Source organism: Asparagus officinalis, chromosome 5 (assembly GCF_001876935.1).
Source record: "Asparagus officinalis chromosome 5, Aspof.V1, whole genome shotgun sequence".
In the NCBI taxonomy this organism is placed as follows: domain Eukaryota; kingdom Viridiplantae; phylum Streptophyta; class Magnoliopsida; order Asparagales; family Asparagaceae; genus Asparagus; species Asparagus officinalis.
In genome coordinates, this window is record NC_033798.1 from 28,746,012 (window position 1) to 28,760,539 (window position 14,528).

At 35.4% G+C, this 14,528-nt stretch overlaps 1 pseudogene; it reads left to right on the forward strand.

Moving 5' to 3' along the window:
* The window catches only part of LOC109841650, a 34,847-nt pseudogene extending 20,475 nt beyond the window's left edge, over positions 1-14,372 (forward strand).

Here is a 14,528-nt window from a genome sequence, read left to right on the forward strand (position 1 = left end):
GGAATTGACTTCAAGTTCAAAATTCCGACAACGGTCAGACAATAAATGCAGCACCGGAACCCTTGCAGACATTCGACAAAGCACCGAATAGCCTGAAGGATTGAAGGAATCAAGAATAGAAGCCATTCCAAAGTCCCGTCATACCGATTGAAGGTTGGGGCAATCATATCCAAAGCATTCCAGACTCTTCTATAAAATAACGAGGTTGAAATACTTTGGAGGGGGTATCTGTAGGCGTATAAAACTGCTTATAGGTCCCTTAACATAGCTCAGCACGGTGATTCGACAAACCAACGAACCATCGGGCGATGTATCCAAGCGTGATCGTTAAACCGCAACATCGAAGCTAAGTGAGACACGACGAAGCAGATTAACGAGGCGACGAGTTTAAACACCGAAGCGGATTTACTGCCAAATCAGGATCCGGACTGCCAAATCAGAGTTCAGATCAACGATGAAGAGTCCAGATCAACAACGATGCTTGGATAAACCGTGAAACCGCCCCTATGAACGGACGACACAGCACCCCGAAAGGCCTCGGTGGGCCACACAAGTGGTGCTCGGGTCCAGCACCTTGGTGGCTCACCGAGCCACCTTGTGGTGGCTCGCGGCACGAGGTGGCTCGACACTACCGGCCACCAATCTGGATGGCTCGGTGGCCGAGCCCACCTCTATGGTGGCTCGGCGGCCACCGAGGTGGCTCGGCCACCACCGAGCACCAAGGTGGCCCGGCCACCTGGTGGCCCGGCCACCCCACCCCTTCGCAGCCGCGGATCTGGCCAGAGCTGAGCCCAGATCCGCTTTCAGAAGCCTATAAATAGGCTAGAGGTGGCTCATTTGTAAGGGTTGGAACTTTTGGAGCCGAAACTCTGCCGGATTGAGAACTCACCCTCGGACTTTCAAACTTTTCATACTCGGACTTCCAGATCTGGTTCTTGGCGAGCATCCACGCCAAATAAGGCAGGAGTTCGAGAGAGATCAGATTTGAGATCTACACGGTTTCCCTCCGGATTAAAGCTTGGCCTTTGATCCCGAGAAGAGTATCGATTTCGCTTGGTCGATTTCGATTACTAAAGGCTATTATTTCCTTGGCGAAATAGTACCCCGACTGTTATTTCCTTCGTGAAATAGCACCCGTCATATCATGTAGATCCGATCGGATCAAGATTGCGCGGTGGTCCACGGATTAACCCCGGCGCAGGCGAAGAACCCACACAAGCGAGTGACCGCAAAACAGGAGCTCGCGATTCGTTCGACATAAAAGGAAAGTTGTAATTTTTATTTCTTTTGTTGATTTCGTTGTAACCGGATCTTATAAAAAGACCGGATCTTTGTAACCGATAAACAGTTGTCAAAGAGTGTGCAATGACGTCAATGAAAAATACAATTTTTCTCGCGAACAATAATATGACCGTTGGCAGACTAAAAATTACAAGCCCATTCGGTCGACCGACAATGTTGTATAGGTCGACTAAACCTATTCCATCAGTCGACCGAACATTGTGTGTTGGTCGACTGATGACCGATTGTCTGAAGGGTCTGTAAACAGACCCTCTGGCCGGTCGACTGATGGGTAAAACCCGATCGACCGAAAATGGATACTTCCAGACACAGGTTTTTAGTGAGAATCTGAGTTTGTAAATTTGGTTTAAAATAACAAATAAACTCCAAAAATAACAAAAATTTGGGGAATGATTATAAACATGAAAACAAATATGTTTGAAAAGAAATTTATGAAGTCTCGTTTAGTGTTTGTGAAAACTCACTAATTTGTAAAATCGTCAAAAATATGAAATCTCAAAAACACATGATTTTGACAAAATGATTTCAAACAAATTTGAAACTTCTTTTAAGTTGATTAATAGACTTTATAAAAGATATAAAGTAATATGATTAAGTCTTTAATCTGTAAACACATATTTTCCAAACTTAAAAAAAAATATGAAAACGGTAAACATGATTTTATTGATTGGAAGTCATTAAAGCTTGATTGTGATGAAATCATTTTTGAGCATGTATAAACATAAAACAAGTATATGTAACTATGTTTATTAGTTTTATATTTATATGGATAAGCTTGAAAGCAATAAAATGAAAACTATGTGTGTGTATAATGTGACATTTAAGTATAAACACATAAAGTATAAGATCTAAACTAGAAACAATATACCCAAGTTAAGATCGTCGATTAGCTCGATCTTGGTAGGATGAAGCGCAATAGAGAATCTTTAACTTGAATGCACAAATGGCTTCATTACGGTTTCTGCCAACCTCCATTGAATGTTATCGTGAACGTACAAATCCATCCAACCTTCAACTTTGGATCTTTGTGTAGGATTCCTAACAAGTGAATACAAACACTCGACAAACGATGTTAGGAATTATTTGTTAATCATCAAAGCTAGATTAGATAGTAGGCTCATAAACATAATACATAACAATCTCCCCCTTTTTGACGATGACAAACAATCTATACAAAGAGTATATAAAATATGAATGATACTAAATGAATATACAAGAATATAATCTTCATGCATAAAACCAAAACAAGATATACTCACAATATACTTTTTTCTCCCCCTTTTTGAACATCAAAATGGGGAAAATAATAATAATAGAGAGCGAAAGCTCGCCCTATCAATAAGCATGATGAGTGAGTATAAAACAAATATAGGGGAAAATGCTCCCCCTATCAAAATACTTTATGAAAAATAATAAGGCAATGATTATATGAGCTATGAATATGAGAAAATTTTTAATTTCAACTCATATACAAAGAGACCCACGAGAACACGTTTATATATATCATCACAAAGGTCTCAAAACACAAACATAAACGAAGAACAATATATGTCAAAAACAAAAAAAATCCAAAAATTATAAATAAAATGTTTAATCAATAAATCTAAAAATCCATAAATCATCAAACATAAATCATCATAATTAACATTAAAAACATGTTTGATCAATCAATCCATAAAAAACATCAATTTGTGAAGAGAGTAAAAAAAATGATTAAACAAAAATGAATCAAATCACTTCTTATAAAACAATTTCTTAACAAAGAGGTTAGGTAAAGATATCCGCTAATAGAGATTCTCAATCAATATAAATAATGGACACATCTTTCCTATTTATAAAAAAATGTCGAAACATTTATGTGTTTCATCCACAATGATCAAAAAGAAGTGTATGCTTTGGATAAAACAAACATAGATCAATTAAACTATTTTCAACAAGAAAACTAGAAAAGAAACCATGCTAAGCTTTTGGAACTTGTTTCAACCCATATGAAGCTATTTGCACACAGTAAATATGATACGAAAGAAAATATTTATAATCCGGGAGGGGTTTCTCAAACATAAACCTCCATGAAAATCAAAATCAATAAATTTCATAGTATGCAATGAATACAAAAATGCATTTTAAAAAAACTGTTTGATCAATATATGAAATTAAAATCAATCATTTAAGTAAAAATTTTGGATCAATATGTATTTCTAAAAATAAGTTTTCAAACAAGTTTTTCAACCAAAGATGAAAACGAAAACTCTACAAACTTAATTTTTAAAATCAAAAACATTTTGGCACACAATTACTCTTGGTGCCGAAGAGTTTAGGGACATGATCCCTATCAATAAAATCCAAAGCCCTAGGGTTGTGATTCTATTTAGGCGTTTTTTGTGCATGAATGCGCTTATAACAATAATTATACAAATGACCCCTGCAATTGCAATACGTGCAATGGAATGGGTGTATTTGTTTATGTTAATCTTGTGGTTGTGCACAAAAATTATTTGCATACAAAGATGGTCTTTTAAAATTATTTAGCAAATGTGAAACTCTTTGTAAATCAAAACAAAATTTGGTCAAATGATCAAAATGATCACAAAAGTCACACCTATACACATTAACTTGCTTGTGATGACTATTTAGTGTATGTGTATGTGTGTGAGATGATGAAGCTACTTTGTGAGATGCACATGGAGTAGTATTATTGATCGTAGAGTGTTTATGTACATCATAGCAAAATTTAGCTAAATGGCCTTTACGGCCGCAAATAGAGCAGTGTGTATGTGATTTAGAAGAATTTGCATAAGACTTAGCACTCATATTCATAAGTTTCTTATGGCTGTCAATGCATTTGGTTAGAGTTGAATCTAAAGAAGAAATATGATTTTTAACATTATTCAACTCATCATTAGGCATATTAGCATTACCATTAGAAGTAGAGCAAACATGATTATTCTTAAAGGAATCAAATTTATTTCTAATAGTTACTACTTCTAGCATGGCATCATTTTTATCATGGGATAAGCTAGCAAATTTTGAGCTCAAATTATCATTTTCTAAACTTAACTTATCATTGTTTTCTTTAAGAATTTCATTTCCTTTAACAATGATATCGAATTTGGATGCTAGCAACTCATGATCAGATTTTAAATTCACATGTTTGTTTTTAAAATCTATAAAGTTTCTATGCAACTTGTTGTAGGTATGCATCAATCTATCATAAGCACAAGCGAGTTCATTAATAGAAAGTTTACTTTTAGAATCGGACTCGCATACCTTACTAGGGCAATCGCCTAGTGGCCGTATGCACGATGAAGATGCTCCAATCTCACTTAAAGTAGAGTCCACCAAAACATGTTGGATCTCCTACAAGTTACCGTGATGTGTTTCTATGAATTTCCATAATGTATAAGCACTATCAAAAGAATCAAGCTTGTTCGAAATAGATGTATCAAAAGTATTAAGTAAAAATTCTAACAAGAGCTTGTTCATTATAAACATTCTATTATCATCATTACTCCACTTGGATTTCTTCAAAGTTGATACAACATAAGCATAATCAATAACTTCTCATAAATTAAAATGTTTAGATCTAACAAAAAGTTTAAATCTAATACACCATTAAGCATAAGGAAAATTATTTAATTTTAGAGAAACATTAATAGCATAATCTCAACTAGATGCACCATGCATGTCCATAATATAAATGCAAGCAAAATAAAAATCAAAACTAGATTAGCAATAAATCAAAATGATGATCTTTGACTCTAGGTAATTAAGTCACAAATCAAAGAGCACCAAGCTCTGATACCAAATGAAAGTACCAAATCAAAGAGCACCAAGCTCTGATACCAAATGAAAGTACCCTAGATGGGGTGAATAGGGTAATTACTAATCTAATTCGATATTTATGCAAATTAAAACTTATTAACTAATATATCCTAACAATGTGATATACAATAAGATATGCAAGGATATACAATTAATTTAAGGCCGATATAAACATGAGACAAAGGCGATAAGAAAATATACAAGAGAAAAAGTGCGCCAATGATAAACTCAAACACAGAGAAATAATCACGGAGTTCGGTCACCCTCGACCTACATCTCCGCTCCTCACCCTCGAAGAGAATCTCCACTAACTCAAAAATAACTACACAATCGGTTTTCAATGCTCACCGATAAATGTTTACAACTCACACAATTGCAAGCACACAATACACCCTCTAAGTGTTGGCCTAACCCTTGTCAACTTCCTCAAGTGCTTGGATTTAACACCTCTCTCTAGGCTTTACTACCATGCTACTCCTCTCGGAATTGACCCCGTCTTTCACTAACCACTCCTCTCGAGGTCCTTGTTTATTGCATGTGATTTCAAGAAAATTAGGCATAAATACTAAGTTTTTGTTCTCTAACAAGATGAGAACTCAATTAAGCTCACTCTCAATAAATCACTCACCACAACCAAATTATACAATGTATAGAATGCTAAAAGCTCAATAAGTGGTGTTTGTGATCATAGAGCAATAATAAAATTTAATTTAATTTCAAATCTAGCTTAATGAAAAGATAATCAACAACAAATATATATATATATATATATATATATATATATATATATATATATAACCTCTTCACATAAACAAACTTGAAAATCATAATTAAACACTCTTTTTAAACACTTGTAAACTTGATTTAAACTCTTCTTAGATAGTTCTTAGTGTTGAGGACTGAGGGGTATGTATAGGCTCTCAAACAAAAGTCCTCAACCCAAGAAAAACAACCAAAAACAACAAAATACCCAAAAACCCGAAGTTTGCAAATATGATCGTTACAATACTTTTAGTCGACCAGTTGACCATGGTCGGTCGACTGGTGGACCATGGTCAGTCGACCGACAATATGACCATTAGCAGACTAAAACATTGCAATCCTATTCGAAACATTAATAGCATAATCTCAACTAGGTGCACCATGCATGTCCATAATATAAATGCAAGCAAAATAAAAATCAAAACTAGATTAGCAATAAATCAAAATGATGATCTTTGACTCTAGGCAATTAAGTCACAAATCAAAGAACACCAAGTTCTGATACCAAATGAAAGTACCCTAGAGGGGGTGAATAGGGTAATTACTAATCTAATTCGATATTTATGCAAATTAAAACTTATTAACTAATATATCCTAACAATGTGATATACAATAAGATATGCAAGGATATACAATTAATTTAAGGCCGATATAAACATGAGACAAAGGCGATAAAAAAATATACAAGAGAAAAAGTGCGCCAATGATAAACTCAAACACAGAGAAATAATCACGGAGTTCGGTCACCCTCAACCTACGTCTCCGCTCCTCACCCTCGAAGAGAATCTCCACTAACTCGAAAATAACTACACAATCGGTTTTCAATGCTCACCAATAAATGTTTACAACTCACACAATTGCAAGCACACAATACACCCTCTAAGTGTTGGCCTAACCCTTGTCAACTTTCTCAAGTGCTTGGATTTAACACCTCTCTCTAGGCTTTACTACCAACGCTACTCCTCTCAGAATTGACCCCGTCTCTCACCAACCACTCCTCTCGGGGTCCTTGTGTATTGCATGTGATTTCAAGAAAATTAGGCATAAATACTAAGTTTTTGTTCTCTAACAAGATGAGAACTCAATTAAGCTCACTCTCAATAAATCACTCACCACAACCAAATTATACAATGTATAGAATGCTAAAAGCTCAATAAGTGGTGTTTGTGATCATAGAGCAATAATAAAATTTAATTTAATTTCAAATCTAGCTTAATGAAAAGATAATCAACAACAAATATATATATATATATATATATATATCTTGAAAATCATAATTAAACACTCTTTTTAAACACTTGTAAACTTGATTTAAACTCTTCTTAGATAGTTTCATATTTATATAGCTAATCTTGAAAGCAATAAAATAAAAACTATGTGTGTGTATAATTTGAGCTTTAAGTATAAACACACAAAGTATAAGATCTAAACTAGAAACAATATACTCAAGCTAAGATCTTCGATTAGCTCGATTTTGGTAGTATGAAGCACAATAGACAATCTTTGACTTGAATGCACAAATGGATTCATTCCGGTTTCCGTCAACCTCCATTGAATATCATCGTGAAGGTGCAAATCCATCTAACCTCCAACATAGGATCTTTGTGTAGGATTCCTAACAAGTGAATACAAACACTCGACAAATGATGTTAGGAATTATTTGTTAATCATCAAAACTAGATTAGATAGTAGGCTCATAAGCATGAGACCTAACAGTACATTGTCTCTTACGCTATTTGGAGTGCCATGTTTCTGCCACTTATGTTAACCCTTCATTTTTCCCCAAAACACATACACATGAGATGAATTAGCCTTTTGGAAAAAATAGATTATTTTGGGAACAATTTACTATTTAAGATATTTATGTGTGTGTAACAATTGATATGGGTCTACCAATGATCCTATGTACAACACAGGTCACAATGACGACCCTTGAGGAAAACTTGAGGAAGTTCAAATTATGCTGAAGAACACAAGAAAATACTCATGGCAAGGGCCACACGTCTATCACTTTCATAGCTACAAAGCTAACAATACACGTTTACAATTACTGCATTTGCAGGTTGTACTGGGAAATTATCAACCATGATCTAGTCATTGTAAAACTATGAGATAACAATGGTAAATGTGTAAAAATCTGCTTCTCAATAGAAAGAATTACTCATAAACAAAACCCTTTAAATTTTTAAACTCTATGCTTAATTTCTCATCATAAAGAGACCGACTTAAAAGCATCATACAGACGACAGGACAACTATGCTGCATGGATACTGTTGGGATTTTACCTTTGATTCTTCGTATAATTTCATGTAGTTATATAGTATTAGATGAGCATCATGATTATAAGATATAGTCTCATCATGATAAGGTGTTTATATCCTATAGGAACTAGGAAGCTAGGCTAAGTATAGGATTTTGTTTCTCTCTCTATATAGTCTCCTATTGTTAAAAGTAAACTAAGAGAAGAGAGACCCCATTCTTCTAATCTAGGTTTTACAGAGGATGTAAGCAGATTTAGGGATAGTGTGAGAGAGGAGACAGTTTCGTAGTCATTGTCCAACGAAAAGATTGAAAGAAGAGGGTTTCAAAATCTTTCTCTGTCCAAAAAGATTGTAGCTTTCAGGGTAGAAAGTTTCACAGTATTTATCTGTCAAAAATATTATAACTTTGTTGGTAATAATCATTGCTTCAAATACCCTTGATATAGCCTTATATATCAGCAATTTTTTAGCAGTTTTTGGTGATATACCCCTGATATGGATAATAGATCAGTCAATATATTGGTCTATGTGTCTTTTTGTACGGCTTGTCATAGAACAATATAGTTCTATAAATCCTTTTTAATGCTTTTAGCAAAGACTCTAGCACTATTAAATTCCTTTAGCAAAATTCTAGTAAGTTCATTTCTTTAAGTAAGTTTTTACAATTAGTTAGTGATTCTAAACATGGATTATTTATGCTTTTGTATATTTAGGTTTCATTAAGTATATTTAGATTATACTTTAGGACATTATAGTACGTAAACAAATCATCTAATATAGCACTTTAATAATTACTACATATCCAAGATATTTCCTGAGTATAATCAATGGAATATTGGATTTTGATCATTCAATGTTTCCTGATAATTGATATTTATAACCTTGGTAATTAGGGGTGATAAACCGTATCGTATCCGAGGAAATATCCGTAACTGTATTCGTTAGGATACGAATATGGTTACTCAAATCAATAACCAATAGGATATGGTTACGGATATGGTTTTGTAGTGAAATATATGTATCTGTATCTAAAAATCCGAATACATATTAGTCATACTCTTACGGTAGTTTTGATTCTTAGATTATGGATTTGTGGTTAATTTTGATGATCAAGATGTCTAATCTTAACTTTTCAGTTATAATGAAGATATTAACAAACCCTTTTGTATCACATGAACTATATTTTTCTCAATACTATCTACTTTTCTCATATCCATTTTGTATTTGTATGCATATCTGCTTATATATCCGCATGTATATCCATAACCATATCTGATTTTAGCGAATATGGTTATAAATTTTTCTTACCGAAATATATCTGTATCCGAGATGGGTAAGTGGATATGGATATGGTAAGCATCATATCTGAGCCGTATCCGGACCGAATGCACCCCTATTGGTAATAGTGGACTAATTTTGATCCCATGATATTTTCTGATTGAGGGGTTTCCATGTTAGTTCTTATGTGGTGATTTTCCTACTGCATATTGTGCTTTTTAGGCTTGTTTTTGGGTTCTAAAAATCCACACAAGTGTTATCAAATTCGAGTTGTGTGGTCGGTAATGATAGTTGCGGGTCGCAAAGGTAGTGAGTCAAAAAAGTAGCAATGAAGTTGTGTTTGCAAGTCTTTTTTTCAAGTTGTGGTGTTTGTGCAAAAGAAGAACCGAAAAAAATCTTGAAGTTACCATTGCATTGGGTTACATGGGAAAAAAGAGATAAGAATTAGTAGGATCGGAGGTGCAAAATTTTGTTGTTTATTACTATCTTTGTGCTTGGTGTTTAGGATCTACATTGGATGGGACAAAAGTTAATCTGTAGGTTTTTTAGTGCTTTGAAGGTGATGGAAGGGTTTGGATTTCAGATTGTGCTTGGATTGGTCAAAAACTAAAGAAAATTTCTGAGGATGACAGAGAGGAAAATATGATAGCAGACATGGTGATGGAATCTAATGTGGATGACATAGTTATGCTAGAGTCGGATACTGATGTAATTCTAGTAGTGAGTTATCATCAGGTAGTAGTTTGCGGTTATCACACGAGCAGGAGATAATTGATCTGTGTAGCCTCAAAGATAGTGATGGATTAGGGATAGCGATGGATTAGGTAGAGCTTGCAAGCAGACATAGGCAAGTGAGACACATAGAGGAAGTGACATTGGACTTTGACGGGGTTTTAGGAAAATGAAGCTCATGCCTAGTGTAATGTAGGGGATGGCGACACCAATCTTGTGAGGGAGGTTTCTATTAACCATCTTATTCGGTCCCAGTCAAGTGATGTAAGTATGGTGGCATCAAGATCGTAGGATGGTGTAGGAAAAGTACACATATATGGTGCATAGAAAGTGAAGTCGATGGAGCACAGGAGCGCATGCGTGGAGGTACTGAAGCATGTTCAATTTTCTTATGATATTACCTATGGCGAGGATCTCTTTAGCATGTAATGGTGTAGACACATTGACTTGCGCTACGGCAAGAGTCGTGGGGCACCCCCCATTGTGGGTGTGGGTGCATGTGTTTTGGTTTGAAGTGCAAAGCAATGGAAGACACTAGCAGAAAAATTCAAGTCAACTGATAAATCATCGAGGTATCTTGGGCACCAAAGTTAAGGTGGATATTGTTGAAATTGTATCTTTGAATTTTTATATAACTTCATGTAGTTGGTTAAGATTAAATGTCTATTATGATTAGGAATGATGTCTCACCATGATAAAAAGTTTGTTATGATTAGGAGATGAGGTCTTATCACAATAAAAAGTTTGTATTCTATCCAAGCTAGAAAGTAAGGTTAGGGATAGAATTTTTGTTTCTCTATATTTGTCCCCAATTGTTGAAGGTAAATCAAGTAGAGGCTATTCTCGTAGTAAGTGGTTAACAGAGGGTCTAACTATACTCAAAGTATTGTGAGAGGAGATGTTTTCACATTCCTTGTCTATCCAAAAGATCGTAGTTTTGTTCGTGATAGTGGATTGATTTAGTTGTTGTGGTTTCTCTCAGTTAAAGGTTTTCATGTTAAAATCATGTTTGATTTTCTTGTTGCATATTACGTATTTCTGGATTGTTTGGATCTCTCAAAAATCCTATCAAATACTACTATCATGAAGTCATATCTTACGTTATACGTAAAATATACATACTAAGCACCAACATTTCTTAAACACTCCTTAAATATATGCATTGATCTACTCGGACATGTAGTCCATAATATAACACAAGCTTTAATTTAGGATTATATGTATATATACCCTTTAACTCATTGATATTTGCAAAAATACCCTCCAAATCTCAGTATTTACAAAACTACCCTCAATTCATTAATTTTGGAAAAATTACCCTCAAAGCAATTAATCACTAACTTTAATAAGTTAATTTTTTTATTGCAATGTAAAAATTATCAACAAAATAGGGCTAAATTACCATATTAGTATTTTTATTCGACCATGTTTGCTAGTTTGGTATATTTAAAAATTCCGGCGACAACAAGGTTTTTTTGTTCTCGGCCTTTTAGTCAAATAAGGCACATTCTTCTCGCCAGCGGCCAAAAACCAACTACGAGTGGCTCACGTGACCCTCACGTGACAAAATTAATGCTGACATGGATGTTGACATGACTATGTTTTAAAGAGAAGGCGGGAATTTAACTTACAAGGAAATCCTAGATTCCTCCTTAACCTACACACCCAAATTTACCCTCCTATAAGCAATCCAAAACCCTAACAAAGCAAAGCAGCAAACCAGTAGCTAACCTCTTTCAGCAATCGGTCGAACGACATCTCAATGTACACAATGCAAAAATTCCTCACCATCAAAACGACATTCGGCTCACTGTAAACCCTTCATATCATTGAGAATGGCAACTCAATCTTCGGCTGGTGCTTGACTTGCTTGTTCACATGACTCAAAATCTCAAGAACCTAGCAACTAAAAGTAGGAACGGGTTAGGATTAGGGTTTTGGAGAAACCATAGAATTTGGGGGATTTTACCAGCTTGCGGAAGGATTTGGAGGGAGAGGAGAGGGAGGAGATGGAGTAAGGGAGGATCTTGGGGAGGAGGGAGGAGAGGTTGGAGTCGTCAGCGAGGGCGAGGCGAGTAAGCATGTGATCTATGGTTTCTTCTATCTGAGCGTTGGATTGAGATGGAGACGATGAAGAATTGTCCGCCATTTTTTTCTGAGTTTTTCGTTTGATAAAAAATTATAGCCACGTCATTAACATCCTGCCATGTCAGCATTTATGTCAACCATTAATTTTGTCACGTGAGCGTCACGTAGCCACTCGCAGTTGTTTTTTTGCCGCCGGCAAGAAGAATGGGCCTTATTGACTAAAAGATCGAGAAAAAAATACCTTGTTGTCGTCAGATTTTTTTAAATATACCAAATTGGCAAATAGGGTCGAATAAAATACTAATTTGGTAATTTAGCCAACAAAATAGTCAAATATTTATCACTAAGTTGTTGATTTATTGATTTTAGGGGTAATTTTTTCCAACGTTGATGATTTGAGGGTAGCTTTGCAAATACTAAGATTTAGAGGGTATTTTTGAAAAGTACTTGTTGATGTCGGTTATTAAACAGGGGTTATTTGAGAGTTTGTAGAGTAATCAGGGTCCTCTAACTCCTTCTGATGAGTGGTTTTGGGGCTCGCTGTTCTTCTCTACACATAAAAAACTCATAAGAGCGTGGAGTTGGATTCTCTGGTTGTCCCACCAACAATCAAGTCAATAGGTGATTTTGAGTGGAAAAATACACAGTTAGTTCTTAGTTACGTAGAAAAGTCTAGAGAGTGTTACTTCATGCAGTGCCGTTCTTTTTATAGTAGGTTTGAGGGGCAAGAAGGTAACTTAGACCGAATCCAGCTAAGCAGCTGAATCGATAGATATGTGCCATGTGTTGGTTGCTGTAGGAGGTGAGTCACCTAGTCATTTATTATGGGAATGACAACAAGTGCTTGGTGCTGACTGGGTCTGATGAGTTAGAGTAATAATGACGTTATCAGGACAGTTAATGCAGGAGTAATCGACTGGCGAGGTGTTCGAGGTAACTGCCATCCTTCGACTCGTCAGGTCCAGGGCCATAAAGTACTGCCTTTTAACTCGGTTACACGAGATGTTGGCTGAACAGTGGGCCGAGCCGGATCGCTTGTGGAATCAATTGAGGGTTGGCCGAGTAGTACCGCCTTATGACTCAGCTACGCAAGTTGTCGGCCAATCAATTCGGCCGTGCTGAGGCGGAGGTTATATTGGTCTTGAATTAGTCTGGTTAGGCATAGTGTAAGACATGTGTCGACTTCTCTATGGATGATTAATTTTTAGTAATTTAGGGGTTATAACAATACCCATGATTTAAGAGTTATATTTGTAAATAACCCTTTAATTTAAGACACTTGTCATGCGCTTCTTTGACATATATCTAACAAGTTGGCTATATTAAGAGATTGCTAATGGAATTTATACACATGCAAAATAGATGCATTTTAGTTCTTGCAACATTGAGTTTAAAGTCTCATTTAACACTGTGTGTCCATTTTCCATGGTCTTTTTGGTATAGCTTTCTTGGATAGACATTTTTCTAATTTATAATCTGCATAGTAAAAAAGAACATAGAAATATTGTGAAGATCTAAGCAGAAACCCTTGACTTTTGTTCTTCTCAATTTGAATAAATATTGTTGGTGCACGCTTTACTATTCGATGCTGATTAGTCCGAGCGGTGTAAAAAACATACTTATGTATGCTAAGAATTCATAAGTTCAGAAAATACTCATAATCCTAACCTTGTTTATTTTGGAAAATTACCCTGTTCACGTTGTGTATTTTGTATTTTCTATGGAATGCTATAAAAGTGTAAAAATGAACCTGGTCATTCTAATCATGCAAATACGTCTGGATCTAGATGTTACGCGTTAAAAATTCGTACCCTTTAGCTAGACTTATCCTAGTCTTCTGCTAATGTTAAATGTGTATCCAGTGGCAAGGGATTCAATTGGCAAAGGTTTAAATTTCTGCCGGTCAGTAGCAAACATGGCTGGTTGTTGGCCGGAGGCCTCCACGCTGAAAAATGTTCAGGAGGCAGCTCTGACTCTTAAACCAGATGGAGTTGATGTCTGATGGGATCAATAAGGATCCTTTGAACAAATCCTCTTTCATTAGGAAAGTAAATCCTTTGAGCTACTCAGTACTCAAAATATTTGGTTGAAATAGTTGTATTATCCTGAAACTATGGATATGCACGTAGTAATGGGGTTCTTAACATTATGTGAGTTGATGTATTCTGAGCCTTAAATGTAGCAAAAATAAGCTTATTTCATCGCGATTTTTTATGTTAATAAGCTTATTTCATGGCAAATCTGAATGACTAGGGTTATACTAACTTCAAATGTATGTAATAA